The following is a 17,543-nucleotide window of genomic DNA, read 5'->3' on the forward strand; positions in this document are numbered from 1 at the left end:
CATCTCTGACCCCTACTCTCTGACATGCCACTCATCTGATATCCATTGGATATATATACAATGTAACACTAAATGTGTTGATTTTTTGTGTCCTAAGCATGTTCTGCATACATTCACTTCTTTTTCCCACTATTACTGTCTAACTCCAAGCTACCATCATTCCTCACCAGGATCCCGCCAATAACTTCTTCATTGATCTTCGCATATTACCTGGAATCCATTCTCCCACAGACCACTTGGGTGAGCTTTTCCAAATATAAATCTGATTAGGTCAATCTCAAAACACTTCAATAGTTTCACATTGCTCTTAGGATGAAGACCTACATTCTTAAGATAGCTTCCACACATTTGCCTAATTTAGCACCTTTCTATGTCTACAGACTCACTACATATCCCTCTTCCCTTTAGTTATCATGTTCCACCTTAAGGTCTTCAAACAAGCTACACCTCTCCACTTCAGGGACTTTGCATACTCATACTCTATGTCATTTGCCTAGGATGTTCTTCCTGCTATTCTTAGTCTTCAGATCTCAGCTGAAATTTCACCCAGAGAAGTCTTTTTTGATGGCTATACAAGAGCATTGTTGCCCTATTTTGAAATCCCTTATGACTCAGTATTTTTTCCTTTATAACACTTACCACCACCTGTATGTTTATATGTGTGATGATTTTATCAATTTCTCTCATCCCCTTAAGAATGTAGATTTCATGAGAGAGGAAAACACATGTTTTGCTCATCAATAATCAATATGTCCCAATATTTAGCAAAGTACCTGCCATGCTCAGTAAATATTTGTTGAATTAATGAATAAGCTTGATATGCTACGATATTACCCCATCCCAGACAGTATCTTCCAGTAAAATTTCATAAAAACCCTACACCACCAAATTTAAGCATTGGCTTCTCAACTAATGCCACAGAGACTGATAATTATATTTTAATATCTACTCTCTGTTTTTATCATAATAGAATCCCCAATTTATAACAGATATAGGCACTTTATGGAATGAATGTATATATCCTCGTAAAATTTATAGGTTGAAGCCCTAACTTTCAATGTAATAACATTTGGAGGTGGAGTCTTTGAAAGGTAATTAGGTTTAGGTGAGGTCTTGAGGGGTGGCCCTATAATAAGATTAGTGTCTTATAAGAAAAGGAAGAGAGATAGGCACTCTCTCTTTCTCTCTGCCATGAGAACACAGTGAGAAGGCAATCGTCTGCAAGCCAGGAAGAAGGCCCTCATCAGGAAACAGATCTTTCAGCATCTTGATCTTGGACTTCCAAGCCTTTGATAAATAAATTGAGAAATAAGTTTCTGTTGTTTAATAACCAAGTCTTTGGTATTTTTTTATAGCAGCCTGAGCTAAGACAGGCATTTGGGGGAACAAAAAGCATAATTCTTAATCTCACTTGCATCCCGAGGAAAGCATATGAATAAATTTGAATGAATGGGATACAAATGCAACTTTCTGGACATGACCTTGAAAGGAGGGGGCACACCTGCATCTTCCCTTTTTCATCTTTCTCCATGCTAGACAGAAATGTGGACAAGGTGGTGAACAGATGAGAGCAACACTCAGAATGGAATAAGAACATAGAAAAATCAGGCCCCTGAGGACTTTGTATGTGGAATCATTACAGCTCCCCAGATGTTTAGAAGCAAAAGAAAACTTTATTTAAAGCCTGTTTTCAACATCTATTATAGCAACTAAACCATTCTTGATTAGATAATCAATACATTCTACTAATCAAAATATTAAACGTGAGTATTTCTATGAAGGGTGACACAAAAAGAAATTTTCACATGAATTCCTCCTAACTAAAATAAAGTTCAGGAGAAAAAAAGAGACATGCAGATTCAGGGGGGAAAAAAAGAAATAGAAAGCAAGGAAAATTTCATATATTGCAGTATTTTTTCAGGTCTTCCCACTTCAACAATATGACCAGCTCATAGCTGAGTTTTGTTATCAAAACACTTGGTCAAACACAGGGCCATCCCAATCTGCCCTCCAAGCTCACATTCTAATGTTCCTTCCCCTTTTAACTCTTTTAAAGGCTTCAAGGGCCTTGACAAATCCATCTGCTTGCAGCTGTGCTCAGTTCATTTTGGATCCACCCCTCTCTTCCCTCTTCCTCTTTATCTCTGCATCTTATCAAACCTGAGACTCCACCTACACACTCATTCAGACATGAGGCATTAGTAGTAAGAGAAAAACAGCCCTTTAAATTTAATCCAAATGCCAAAGCCTCATAAATCCACCCCACTCCATGCCACCCCTTCTCAGAGATTGCTCACATATGCATTTTGGTAGCTGCTGCCAGGGTGCAGGTTGCAATCTACCCCTCTCCCCACCTCCATTCACTTATTTATTTCCAGATGCCCTTGGTGAACAGTCCCTTATCCTTATATTTCTACACAAACTTTATCTTCTCATTTGGCAGAGAACATGATGAGAACAATAACAGAGAGTTACAGGGATTAACTGACACTTAATGATTTCTCCTTTTATAGGATTCCAGCCAAGTATTCAAAAAGTTATGCAACTCTCAATATGACTGTTATTTCCCCCATTGTGAATAATAGCTCATTCCTAAAGGGCAGGGCTGATCCTTTGTTCCCTCAAACAATAGAAAATGCTGAATTTTCCAAAGGTCACAAAGCCAAAACTAGCAAGCTCCTATATCAAATAAATTGATAACATTTCATAACTATGTGAATTCAGATATATTTAAGTATAAATATCAAAATTGAAGATGCTTCTATTTTATACCTTGTTGGTGAGGTCATTTTAAATTACAGAAACAATCATTAAAACCATAGGCATTTGTAACTACCTGTATATAGGAGGTAAGATAGGAGGTAAGGGTGCCAATAATTCAATAGTCAAATGCCTCTGTGTTTAACGGCAATTATCTCTATGAGCAATAATTTTTTCTATACTTCTAAATATTCAATTCAGAAGCAGCTGTTACTCCCACTTTTCTTCATTGCACACATATTATGTGCTAGATACTGGGAGTATAAAGTAAGACATGTCCTCAATCTCTGAAGAAGATAATGAAACAAATGATAAACTGTGTGAGTGCTATGAGAAGGCACACTTCGTCTACCTTGGAAAGGTGACCACTAAATTTAATTTTAAAGAATAAGTAGGAGTTCTTTGGAGCAATGTAAGAGAAAATTAATTTTGCATAAAATAGATAGCATGTACAGAAGCACAGGAGCAAGAGGAAGAAAACAACCAGTTGGTTATAGTTGGTACTCAGGGAGCTAGAAAAGAAATAGCTCAGAACAAGACTGAAAACATGAGCAAGTACATGACCCTGAATTGCTGGCTGCTTAGGAAAGTTAAGCCCAATACAAGGTGCACAAACTCTTCTCTGTCATTACTTAAACCACTTACAAATTACTAACCCTGAACCTGAAAGAGCTAATACTGGGGTCTGGTGACCAACTCATGATTGAAGCACTGGTAAGCATTTCCTGACTTTCCATAAGGTGGTGAGATAAATAGTATTATTCCTATTTCACCAGTGAGTAAACTGAGAGCAAAAGAAGCTACATGACTGCCCAGATTTATACCATTAGTGATAGAACCAAGAACACACCTAATAATTCAAACTAAAAACCAAGTCCTGTGAAATTTCCATAAAACACAGCTGCTTCTCAAAATAGCAACTACCAACATTTGTTCTGATCTATTTATCTTATGAAATCATTTCAAATGTATCATGTGGCTCAATACCCATAAAAACCCTGTAAAGAAATTTAAGACTGAGAGATTTATTCCAAGTTTGTCCAACTGTTTAAATGATGACTCAGGGACTCGAGACATGTGAGGATGATGATCTTCTGGTTAAGCCATTATTCTTCTAGTAACAGCTACAGATGAATATTTATGAAGGAACTAGACTCTTTGATGGTAAGTTAGGACTGTAGTTACCAAGCGATAAAAACTACAGTTCAAGGAAGGGGCTTGCTAATCTGTATCTTGTTCCTTACAGCTTCACCAACCCTATCTTTATTAATTTCACTATATATCTTTGCTTCATAGAAGTTATCAGAATTGCCCTTTTACATTTATTTTAGTAGTTGTTTGATCAACATCTCTCTCCTCTATAAGACTACAAGTTCCACGAGAACAAAAACAGATCCATTTTTGTATATTATTGAATCTCCAGCCCCTAGCACATTTATAACAGGCACTTAGTAAATACCTCTTAAATATATGAAAAATTCTCCAATCCCGTGACCTTTACAATCATTACCTGGGGAATTTGATTATATTGACTCTCTCCTTCTTGCAACTCATTTTAGCATTAGCCCCAATAACATCCTCCTCCTTTTAAAATAAATAAATAAATAAATAAAATATATTTAGGGATACAAATGCCGTTGTGTTACATACGTACACTGCATATGGCTGAAATCTTGGCTTTAGTAGTGTCCTCATTTTTTCCTATTCCTTTCCGTTGCTCATTCTTGGTACTTCACGATTCCTTCCCTCAAAGCTACCCATGAATATTGCCCCCTAAATATAATCCTTGCTTCCTTTGTCTTCCTAGTTTATTTATTCTCCCTGGGTAATCTCACATACAACCAGTAGTCCACCCACTATTAATCCCATTGGCTTTTACATCTATCATTCAAGACCTCTTTCCTGACATCCCGATTCATATTTCCAAATATTTACTAGGCTATCTCACACACAATCTGTTTTAAACTTAACCCATCTTGCTACCAAGCCTGTTTTCATGTATGCCTTTGTTGATGAATGCCAGGTGACTAAGCCAGAAATTTTGGAATACTCAACCACTATCTTGCTTATTCTCATCCCCATATCCAGTTATTCCCCCAAGCTCTTTATATTCTTCCTTCTAGATATTCCTGTAATTTTTGCCATTCTCTCTATTCCTACTGTCACTATGTCACTAATTTGGTTCGTCTATTTATGATCTTCAACCTAAATTCTTGTAGCCAGTCTTGTGATCCCCAGTCTGGTGACAGTCTGGGGTGTCTTGTGGCAGATTTGGTATCTAGTGAGGGTACTCTTCCTGGTTCATAGATGGCCATCTTTTTGCTGTGTCCTCATTTTGCAGAGGGCACAAAGGGTCTCTCTGGGGTCTCTTTCATAAGGGTACTAATCCCATTATTGAGAGCTCTACCTTTGTGACCTAATCACCTTCCAAAGGTCCCACCCTCCTTATATCATCACCTTGGAGGTTAAGATTTTGACATATGAATTTTGGAAAGACATAAACATTCAGTCCATTGCAATTCATAATATACACAAGAAAAATTCTACAGAATCAGATATGGTATAATTCTAGCCCATAGGCTAAGTTATAATATAGTATGTATATATTCTAAGGCAAATAATTTATTGGCTTATTTCAAGATGATTTTATTAATATTCATATGACACACCACATATCTGATGTAGAAATTTTTCATAAATTTATACATTAAGAAATTCTGACTCACAACAAATATTTTGTCAGCAATTTAATCAGATTTGGCACCCAAGATCAATTTCTACATCTTCTTGGCCCAAAGTTTACTGTACATATCACTTGAAACCTAGTTTTTCAAGAAATCGTGATGCTTTAAAAATTGTGTGAGCATGCGTTTTGGCCCCATAGTAGGTAAATATGTGTAATTACATGCGTGCTATATTCTTTGAAGAAGCAAGACGTGATTTTTGTAAAACATGCACACACAAACAAACAAAAAAATGCATCCAACCATTCTGTGCACTCTCTGATGTTACTATTTTCAAGGCAACAGCTTGGAAATGTACTTCTCTGCCCTGTTTACAGTTGTGGCTGCAACTGTATTTGATTTTTTACACCTATAACTTGCAATTACTCATGATGTATAGATAGGATTAAAAAGAAATAATATTTATTCTATCTCCTACACTCATATCTCCACATTCTATTATAAATAAGAACTCAGAAGTGACAATTCAGCTTAGCCTATTCAACAACCTTTTGGCCTATTCGGTGCAGAATGTGTATCTGGGATAAATAACGCAGGTTGATGTGGGGAAGCTGTATGCCTTTCTAGCTCCTCACAAATGGGACCCTTGCTAATGGTCTTGTGATTTGTTTGAAAAGCTACAGATGTCTTGATCGTCAAATGCCTTTCTATACTACTGTTAAGTAGAGGAAATTACTAACTATTCCAGTTTATGGATAATTTGCTATTTTTTCACATCCTGCTCATCTCCTAAAATAAGTATGAAGAGTATTTTATTACGTATTGACCCACTCTATTTCTTCAATTATAAATCACATTTCTCTCGTATTTTGAGAGTTCATAAAACAGGATATGTCTAAAATCAATGTGTACCTGTGTATACCAGTTTCTTTTTGCCCCCACAAAGTACTCGTGATACTAGTGATGCATCTACTAACTGATGGCATCTTAAATTTGAAAAAATATATTAAATTCATAAAAACACAGCATATAGTAGCAATTAAAAAAACAAATACACTGATGTTGAGTAATTATTTTTAAGTGTCCCTCATAAAAGTATCCAAGTTGCTTTTTAATAATACTATATGTATTTCTACCAATGCAAAACATGAAATTTAATTCATTATAGTGAGTCCTTTAAAATAAGAATGGTTCCTTATTACTTTGTATTCATACACCCTAGTGCATACGTAGCCTATGGCAGGCGCTCAAAAGATCCCTGCTGAATGAGTGAGTGCATACAATCATCATGTACTGGTAAATCACAATGACACCTAAGCTTCTCAGTCCTCTCTGTAAGCAAGGATTCAACAGAACAGCAAGACTTTCAGAATCTCACCATGTATTTCTATTCTCAGATCACTTCAAATTGCTATAAAATCTTCCCACCTGGCATTTACTCTTAGAATCATTACTAGGATCAGGAATAAAAGAAAGAAATTAGGATACTTTCCTTTCCTAAGCCCTAGATCTTTGTTGTGCATATGCAGGAATAAAAGAAAGGACAGTTTGTATGTTATTTTTGTGTTACTTTTTTATGCAACCCACCTTAAAAGGAACTGAGAAATGGTCGTATCTAACTAATAACTTTGAAGCAACCGAACACCGTAACTAACATGATTTGCCTAAATTCTTCCAGCTGCTGAGGGCAGACCTGGACTAGACCCATGCCCACTGACTCCAAGGCTCACGATTGCTCCATGATTTCAGTTCTGCCAAAGGAAAGCACCACCTTCTGGAGCCAGGGCTGCAGTTTCAAGCTTAGTAACAGGTCAGTCTTTGTGTGATGCTCTACACAGAATTCCCCCAAAACTCAAATCATGGTCTTTATTTATACCTTGGCAGAATAAATTCTCGTCTCATCAAAGCTAAGAAATCAGGTGAGGTCGTATTTGCTGTCAACTCAAATTAAAAAGTCTTCTATTTTAACAATATATCCATCTCTTCTACCCATGGGTTTTCCTTTCTGTCTTTCTAGGGCTGGTACAAGCTATCTCTGATATTTTATATGTTAGAATCTTGGGGGAAAAGTTGTATTTCATTTTGTTAGCTCCTTCTGCAACAATGTTTACTTTTGCCAACATAGCTTTTATGAGCATTTTACAGTTTTAATTTCATTCTGTAATCTTTCCTGGACCTCATTTGCATTTTATATTTTATTATTCACACATTATATTTTTATTTCCCTAGATTATAATAAGTGATTTAGTCACTATAGAATTTAAAAAACAAAACTAATACATGTTTTTAGTGACCACTGCTTCTTACACTTTTCAATTTTGTCTTCCAGAGCTTTCTCTCTCAACTTTACATTTAAGTATTGTGTTTCTTTTAGCATTTTCTCTGCTTTCATTTGGCAATCACCATTCTAAGTGTTACTTTTCTGGGTCTCACTTGGTTCCCAATTACAATCTAACTGAATTATGAAGGCTATCACTCTGTTAAGCAGTCCCTTATGTTTACATCACTGATCATTTCCTCTGTGTTACTCAAAAGACCAACATAAATTGTTTCCTTTCTTGTTTGTTCCTTTAAAGTCCATATTGAGTAACCAACCAGTTCCCCACCATGTACACAAACAAAAAGGAGTTAAAATGATTTAACATCCTGTGAGCCAGTTTATGTCCAAGTAGGTGAACACTCCCATAACCCCTTATTTAATTTTCTCACAAACCCTTTCCTTGTTTTACCATTTGCCCAGACAGCATTAGCCACATTCCTCATATCAGTTTACCATATGACTAAATTTAATTTTGAATTGCTTAACAATGATACTACAGTTCTTTAAAGGTCTTCTCACTCTCTCACTTATATCCAAACTTCAATTAGTTTGAAATTTGTACCCCACAATTGGGCAAAATATTCTCATCCTGTTACATAGGAATAGAGAAGAACGGACACATAGTAATGTTTACATGAATCAGAAAAACTATAAGCTTTCATTACATTATATATACACAAAAGGAATTTCTAAATTGCCTGAAAACAGTATCTTCTCATAAGTTGCCTCTGAATGGGACTTAGGAGTCCTGGGCTACAGTCTTGGCTTTGCCATCAATTAATGTGTGACATTGCAAGAGTTAAATCTTAATATCTATGTCTTAATCTGGAAACATGATTCTCCTTGTGATGCTATTAAGGCTAAGAGTTTACTCAGCAACCACCCTCTCAAAGATGGTGCAAAATAAACTCAACCCAGTCTTAACCTACATTGTCACAAATTCTGGATATTTGGGACCCGAATTAATGAGTCTGAACTACATTGTTGAATTTTGGGACCCAGTGATATAGGACTCATTTATTTAAACCAATTAAGAAGACATTATTTTTAAGAAAATAGAATAAGAGACAATGCATGTCTCCAACAGCCAGATGATTGGGAGGAAGCTTGGAAGGATGATTCCAAATAGTAGGTGCAGCCAGGTGCAGTAGCTTACATCTATAATCCCAACACTCTGGGAGGCCAAGGCAAGAGGATCTGTTGAGGCCAGGAGTTTGAGACCAAACAGTTGGTTATCCAAAACTGTATAGTTTACTTTGGAAGTTGTATTTATTTGAAGTGGCTCAATTATAGTATTTCTAACAAGCTTAACATGAAATTACCCTGCCTGGTAACTATTTCTTTCTTCCTGTAGTTCCCACTTTCTGTTCAAAATAGTCTTAATCATTCTTCAAAATTATGTAAAGAATTTAACAATGTTTTTTACATGATCTGCAAATTTGCCAATTCATATCTTTACTAAGGTAGGTAAATAATTGCTTTGGTTTTATGACTATTATTAAGATTTGGTGAACATGTTATATCAAATTAATACTTAAATATCAAAGAAGGCTCGATGCAGGGCTCCTGCCTGTATTCTAGTATTTTGGGGGGTCAGGAAAAGCAGACTATTTGAGCCCAGAAGTTCAAGACCAGCCTGGCCAACATGACAAAAACTCCATTTCTACCCAAAATGTATATATATTAGCTGGGCATGGTGGTGAATGCCTGTAGTCTTGTCTATGCAGGAGGCTGAGGTGGGATAATTGCTTGAGCCCAGGATCAAGGCTGCAGTGAGTAGTAATTATGCAACTGCACTCCAGTCTGGGTGACAGAGCAAAATCAACAAATAAATATTAGGTTGGTGCAAAAGTAATTACAGTTTTGCCATTAAAGGTAATGACAAAAACCACAATTACTTTTGCACCAACGTAATAATAGTTTTAAAAGTTCAAAGCATTATTTAGGCATTGTACAATAATAAATAAGTGCTGAATATATTTGTTTTTTTCTTTAGAATAAAGGACAAGGCCCCAAAACAGGATATGAGTAGAAAAATAAAAATAATAGAAAATAACTCTTATCATGCTTCACCTAACATATACATAAGCACATCACAAAAATTCTATTGCATGGTTCTAAAATAGAATAACTTCTGTTGATGAAACCATACTAATGGTGTTGTGTCAACAGTAGGCTAATTTCAGGTCAACATTTTGTTTTACTTCATAGAAACCTAGACATTTACAATATGGAGAACACAGAATCTCACTAAAGATAGAGATTCTTTCATTCTGTCAGTCATTAGAATCTTAAAAGTACCAGGCCTTAGAATTAGCACATCACTATAAGCAGAAACAAAGGAGCCATGAGAAAATCGTAGCACAATCTTTGAATTCAGATCACAAGTGTGCAAGATGGCAAGAAGGTTATTCTTATGTGACAGAACCTTTTGGGGAGCTAAAGTGTTGTTACCTTGAGAGCTAAGCTAAAAAGTAAATAGACTCTATGAGCCTTGGTGATGTTTTAAGTACAGTAAAACTCAGAAAACGACTTAGATAAGCTTGAACATTTTAAGCTTTCTCTATTTGTTTTAATCCTTTAAAATTTCATAAAATTTCTAGAGTGCCTCATTCAGGAAAAAGAGGAAGCCAGGAGAAGTGTTTTAGTCTAAGCTTGAGGTAGAGTTTTAAGAGGTGAGCAGCAAACTAAAGGGATCAGCAGAGGACTGGAAAAGGGCTCATAGTAATAGAGCCTGGAGGGGAAGGTAAACTTGGGCTGGGAGAAAGGGAAGGGGTGAGGTCACTTGCTTTCCTAGTGTTTAGAAAACAAGGTAGTCTTTCTAGTCCCTTGTGGAACTCATCTTTAATTTTAGCTAAATATCATTAAAATATCACCATTAGAAAAATAATTTTAACTTAAAATTATAAGCTGTCAAATAATTAAGAACTTTTTCAATATTTGATTTTAAAAAAGGATATAAAACTCAAGATTATAATTTATTACCAATATTTTAAATTATATACATCAAATGTCATAATACTCAATTGGTGATCATTCAGAAAGCTTATTTTAGACACTATAGAATCAAAATTACCTACAGGACAGATATAATAATATGTGAACATAGTCATACAAACAATAAAAGAATTTTTTAACATGAGATTTATTATACTCTAAATCTTCTACACCAATGAACTATTAGTTTAATATTTATATACAAGTGAGAGGTAGATGGAAAGTGGATAAGTAGGGTAGGTAGATGGATAGATAGAGGATAGATAAATGAGAAAGAAGGAAGGAAGGAAGGAAGGAAGGAAGGGAGGGAGGGAGGGAGGGAGGAAGGGAGGAAGGGAGGAAGGGAGGGAGAGAGGGAAAAGAAAAGAGAAAGGGAGGGAGGGAGGGAAGGAAAGGAAAGGAAGGAAAAAAGGAGGGAAGGAAGGAAGAAAGGAAGAAAGGAAGGAAGGAAGGAACTCTCCCTTCCGGTGGCAAAAATATATTAAAGATCCATCTGACAGAGTTTAAAGATTGCATTATGATACAATAAGACTCATTTAGAATTCCAGATTAGCAAGTGTGGATTGAGAATATTTTGAGGAGTTTATCTTTTGAGAGGTGTCATAGTGTATTACTAAAAATTAAAATTTCATTGATTCCAAAAAAAAATTCAATTCAACATATGTTACAAATCTTTTTTTAATTTCTGAAAGAGCCAAAAATAAATACATCTTTCTGAAACAAGAAGTTATAAAAATATGGTAAATGTTTTATAGTTTTCATACCAGTATTTCTTGCTATTTTTCCAATTTTTCACTTTTGAAATGTGTGCTATTTTTGAACATATTTTCAATTATCTAAATTCACTTTTCTAAACATTAAGCTAGCATTGTTGGCACAAAAGTTGGTTTTAATTGTCATTAGCTGTTAAGGCATCAGGTACCTTCAGTTTCTGTGTCCTCCCTTGAGACACTTTAAGATTAGAAGATTCAAATCTGATGTTGCCATCACCATGCCTCTAAACGTTATGAATTTATGCTTTTAGTTAGCTTCATATTAGAATGTAAACTCTGCTGGGAATGAATTTCCAGAGAGAACCCATAATATTGACAAGCAGTTTTAATCATTTGGTCCCTAGTGACCATTTAACGCACTCAAGAGTCATACACAAAGAGATTCCCCAACAAATAAAAATGTCCCAAAGTCCCTAAATGAATTTCAGGCTAAGTGAATGGAAAGAAGGGAACTAGCAATCTGGGTAATTGAGCTTACTAGACAGTCTTAAATAAATAAGAAATAATGTAATTATCTGTAAAATTTCTTAGAACAAAGATGTTCTAGTAACAAAGATGTTAAGAAAGATATCTCAACAATTTTTTTTTACTTTTTAAATTGATACATAATAATTGTACATATTTTAAAGACACGTGATAATTTAATATATCCACATAATGTATAAAGATCAAGTCAGGGTAATTGGGATACCCAGAACCTTAAATATTGGTCTTTATTTGTCTCTTGTTTATGGAAGAAGCATTCTAATTATTCTCTTCTAGTTATTTTGAAATGTTCAGTAGATTATTATAAACTATAGTCACCCTACAATTCATCAGCAGTAGATCTTATCTGTCTCTCTGTTTATTTATACACATTAATACATTAATGAAACTCTCTTCATCCTCCCCCTTTCACCACCATTTTCAGTCTCTGGTAATCACCAATCTACTCTTGAGATCCACTTTTGTAGATCCCACATATGAGGGGGAACATGCAATATTTGTCTTTCTGTGCTTGGCTTATTAAACTTAACCTAGCAACCTCCAGTTTCACCATGTTGCTACAAATAACATAATTTCACTATACTTTATGACTGAGTAATATTCCATTGTGTCTATATACCACATTTTCTTTATCCATTTGTCTGTTGATGAACAGACAATTTAATTTGCCTCCAAATCTTATTTGTTGTGAATAGTGCTGCAATAAACATAGGAGTGCAGATATCTCTTTGATATACTGATTTCCATGATTTTAGATATACAAGTAGCAAAATTGCTGGATCATGTAGTAGTTATATTTTTAGTTTCGTCACCAACCTCCATACTGTTTTTCACAATGACTGTACTAATTTATATTCCCACCAACAGTGTATAAGGAATCTCCTTTCCTCACATCCTCACCAGCATCCATTATGCTCTTTTCAATAAAAGTCATTTTAACCGGGGTGAGATATATCTCATTGTGGTTTCAATTTGCATTTCTCTATGATTATTGCTGTTGAGCATTTTTTTCATGTATTTGTGGGACATTGTATGTATTCTTTTTAAACTATTAAGTTAGGGGTACATGTCCAAGTTTGTTACATAGGTAAACTTGTGTCTTGGGAATTTGTTGTACAGATTATTCCATCACCCAGGAATTAAGTAAGCCTATTACCTATTAATTATTTTCCCTGATCCTCTCCCCTCCCACCCCCCATCTTCTGATAGGCCTCAATGTGTGTTATTCCCATCTTTGTGCCCATAGGTGCTTATCATTTAGCTCCTACTTATAAGTTAAAACATGCCATATTCGGTTTTCTGTTCCTGCATTGGTTTGCTAAGAATAATGGCCTCCAGCTCTATCTATTTCCCTGCAAAGGACATAATCTCATTTTTTTGTACGGCTGTGTAGTATTCCATGGTGTATATGTACCACATTTTCTTTATATAATCTATCGCTGGTGGACATTTAGGTTAATTCCATGTCTTTGGTATTGTGAATAGTGCTGCAATGAACATATGCATGCATGTGCCTTATAATAGAAGGATTTCTAATACTTTGGGTATATACCCAGTAATGGAATTGCTAGGTCAAATGGTATCTCTGTCTTTGGGTCTTTGAGAAATCACCACATTGTCTTCCATGGTGGCTGAAATCATTTACACTCCCACCAACAGTGTATAAGAGTCTCTTTTTCTCCACAACCTAACCAGTATCTGCTATTTTTTTACTTTTTAAGGATAGCCATTCTGACTGGCATGAGATGGTATCTCATTGTAGTTTTGATTTGCATTTCTCTAATTATCAGTAATGAGATTTTTTTCACATGATTGTGGAATGCATGTATGTCTTCTTTTAAAAAGTATCTGTTCGTGTCTTTTGCCTATTTTTAAATGGAGTTGGCTTCTTTCTTGTAAATTTGTTAAGTTGCTTATAGATGCTGGATATTAGACCTTTGTCAGATGCATAATTTGCAGAAAATTTTCTCCTATTCTGTAGGTCAGGCGTCCCCAAACTTTTTACACAGAGGGCCAGTTCACTGTCCCTCAGACCATTGGAGGGCCGCCACATACTGTGCTCCTCTCACTGACCACCAATGAAAGAGGTGCCCCTTCCTGAAGTGCAGCGGGCGGGGGTGGGGAGGGGAGGCGGATAAACGGCCTCAGGGGGCTGCATGCGGCCCGTGGGCCGTAGTTTGGGGATGCCTGCTGTAGGTTGTCTGTTTACTCTGTTGATAGTTTCTTTTGCTGTACAGACAGCTCTTTAGTTTAATTAGGTTCCATTTGTAAATTTCTGCTTTCGTTGGAATTCCTTCTGGTATCATTGCCATGAAATCTTTGCCCATGTCTATGTCCTGAATGGTGTTGTTTAGATTGTCTTCCAGGGCTTTTATAGTTTTGGTTTTACATGTAAGTCTTTAATCCATCTTGAGTTAATTTGTATATGGTGTAAAGAAGGGGTGCAGTTTTAGTGTTCTGCAAATAACTAGCCAGTTATCTCAGCACCATTTATTGAATAGGGAGTCCTTTTGCCATTGCTTGTTTTTGTCAGCTTTGCTGACGAAACCACTGGTACCTTAAAAATTACTGAAACTTCTTTAAAAAGAAAGAAAACGACATGTTTACCTATGTAAAAAGAAGGAAAATGTTTACCTATGTAACAAACCTACAAAAACTTAAGGAAATAATAGAAACCAAAAAAATGAAAAAAAATCTACACTTTAACTTCATTTTCACCCATTTATTGTCTCAATTGATATATTTTCATATTACCTATCTCTTAGTAGGTTGCTGTAGCTATTATTGTTTTTGATAGATTTGTCTTTTGTGATTCCAGCTAGAGTTACGAGTAGATTGCACATCACAGTTACAATAATGTCACCAATAGATTGGTACTACAAGAAACGCTAAAGGGAGTTCTAAACCTGGAAGTGAACAGATTAGGCGAAGGAATAGAAATAGATCACCCAAATCTGGTCCTGATGCTTAAGCACCCTGGCCAAATACATTTCCAATGTAGAAAAATCTTTATTATAATATCAACAATTATTAGCAAATATCTCTTTGACTCACTACTCCCTTGCCTATTTTTATACTATCCTGTCTGTGATGCTTATTTTTATCATTTCTTATGGTTATTAATTATCTGTATATAATTGTAGCAACATTTAACTATGTTCTGAAGTATATAGTTTACCTTACAATCCTGGAACATGGAAGATGGTCAATTAGGAACAGCTCAGGATTGCAGCTCCCAGCGAAAGCGCAGAGGGTGAGTGGGCACTGCATTTCCAGATGGATTTTTAACAGAAAATTAACAAGGATATACAGGACTTGAACTCAGACCTGGACCAAGCAAACCTAATAGACATTTGCAGAACTCTCCACCACAAATCCACAAAATATACATTCTTCTCAGCTCCACATCACACCTACTCTATAACTGACCACATAATTGGAAGTAACTCACTCCTCAGCAAATGCAAAAGAATGAAAATCATAAAAAAACAGTCTCTCAGACCACAGTGCAATCAAGTTAGAACTCAGAATTCAGAAACTAATTCAGAACCACACAGCTTCATGGAAACTGAAGAACTGGCTCTTGAATGTTGACTGGATAAATAATGAAATAAAGACAGAAATAAAGATGTTCTTAGAAACCAATGAGAAAAAAGACACAATATACCAGAATCTCTGGGACACATTTAAAGCAGTCTCTAGAGGAAAATATGTAGCAATAAATGCCCACATGAGGAACAGGGAGAGATCTAAAATCAACACCCAATCATCAAAATTGAAAGAGCTAGAGGAACAAGACCAAAACAACTCAAAACCTAGCAGAAGGCAAGAAATAGTTAACTAAGATCGGAGCAGAACTGAAGGAGAGAGAGACACAAAAAAAAAATCCTTCACGAAAACCAATAAATCCAGGAGCTGGTTTTTCAAAAAGATCAACAAAATAGACCACTAGCCAGATTAATAAAAAATAAAAGAGAGAATAATCAAATAGATGCAATAAAAAAACGATAAAGGGGATATCACCACAGATTCCACAGAAATTCAAACCATCATCAGTGATTATTACAAACAACTCTATGCACATAAACTAGTAAACCTGGAAGAAATGGATAAATTCCTGGACACCTGCATCCTCCCAACCCTAAACCAGGAAGAAGTCGAAACCCTGAATAGACCAATAACAAGATCTGAAGTTGAGGCAGCAATTAACAGTCTACCACCTAAAAAAAAAAGCCCAGGTCCAGGTGAGTTCACAGCTGAATTCTACCAGACATACAAAGAGTAGCTGGAACCATTTCTTCTGAAACTATTCCAAACAATCCAAAAAGAGGAAATCCTTCCCAAATCATTTTATGAGACAAACATTCTCCTGATACCAAAACCTTGTAGAGACTCAGCAAGAAAAGGAAACTTCAGGCCAATATCCCTGCTGAACATAAATGCAAAAATCTTCAATAAAATACGGGCAAACCAATTGCAGCAGCATGTCAAAAAGCTTATCCACCAAGATCAACTAGGCTTCATCCCGGGGATGCAAGGCTGGTTCAACATATGCAAGTCTATAAACATAATTCACCACATAAAGAGAACCAAAGACAAAAACCACACGATTATCTCAATTGATGCAGAGAAGGCCTTTGAAAAATTCCACAGCCCTTTATGCTAAAAACCCTCAATAAACTAGGTACTAAGGGAACATATCTCAAAATAATAAAAGTTATTTACGACAAACCAACAGCCAATATCATACTGAATGGGAAAATACTGGAAGCATTTCTTTGAAATCTTGCACTAGACAAGGATGCCCTCACTCACTACTCCTATTCAATATAGTACTGGAAGTTCTAGCCAGAGCAATCAGGTAAGAAAAAGAAATAAAGGGTATCCAAATAGGAAAGGAGGAAGTCAAATTGTCTCTATTTGCAGATGACATGATTGTATATTTAAAAGACCCCATAGTCTCAGCCCAAAATCTCCTGAAACTGATAAGCAACTTCAGCAAAATCTCAGGATACAAAATCAATGTGCAAAAATCACAAGCATTCTTATACACCAATAACAGACTTAAAAAAAAGCCAAATCAAGAACGAACTCTCATTCACAATTGCTACCAAGAAAATAAAATACCTGGAATACAACTAACAAGGATAGTAAAGGACCTCTTCAAGGAGAACTGCAAATCACTGCTCAATGAAATAAGAGAGGACACAAACAGATGGAGAAACATTTCATACTCATGGTTAGGAAGAATCAGCATCATGAAAATGGCCATAGTGCCCAAAGTAATTTACAGATTCAATGCTATCCCCATCAAGCTACCAATGACCTTCTTCACAGAACTGGAAAAAAGCCACCTTAAACTTCATATAAAACCAAAAGAGAGCCCGCATAGCCAAGTCAATTCTAAGCAAAAAGAACAAAGCGAGAGGCATCACACTACCAGACTTCAAACTATACTACAAGGCTACAGTAATCAAAACAACATGGTACTGGTATCAAAACAGAGATATAGACCAATGGAAC

The sequence above is a fragment of the Saimiri boliviensis genome, chromosome 1 (genome assembly GCF_048565385.1).
Source record: "Saimiri boliviensis isolate mSaiBol1 chromosome 1, mSaiBol1.pri, whole genome shotgun sequence".
NCBI classification, from domain to species: domain Eukaryota; kingdom Metazoa; phylum Chordata; class Mammalia; order Primates; family Cebidae; genus Saimiri; species Saimiri boliviensis.